Genomic DNA, 616 nt, shown 5'->3' on the forward strand with positions numbered 1-616 from the left:
GAATAAAATCATTTCACAACAATAATAATAATCTTATTTTCTTTTTATATTAAGTTATTTGATACAAAAAAGTCCTTAAAAAATTTAAATGATTTTTCTCAAAAAAGAATAAAATGATTTCCATTATAAAACATAAAAATCTATTTAAGAAATTTTTATATGAAAAAAGAGAAAAGTATTATTATTTTTCAATTTTAAAACTACTTTTTCACTGGTTTGTAATACACAGTTACACACCTTTTAAACTTTAAACTTTATTTTTTTTTTGGTGACAATTTAAACTTTAAACTTTATAATACTAATTAAGATTTTGACGCATTTTGCTATAATTTTTTTATTTATGATTTAAGACACATAGAAACATTTTCCAAAAATAAAAATAAATGCCATATTAAAAACTAATCAATATTTTAGACGGAAAATAATATTTGGCAAAAAATCTGATTAAATATTATAAAACATTAAAATTTTTAATTCACAGCAGTTAAAATTTTAATTGCCAATAAATAAAATCATTTAATATTCAAGTATTTTTATTTTCATAATCCACGAGATTCCTCTTTCGCCCTCTATATTAATTAAAAACAATAGAAAATCAAATGCAGTACGAAATATA

This window comes from Glycine max, chromosome 12 (assembly GCF_000004515.6).
Source record: "Glycine max cultivar Williams 82 chromosome 12, Glycine_max_v4.0, whole genome shotgun sequence".
Classification (NCBI taxonomy): Eukaryota; Viridiplantae; Streptophyta; class Magnoliopsida; order Fabales; family Fabaceae; genus Glycine; species Glycine max.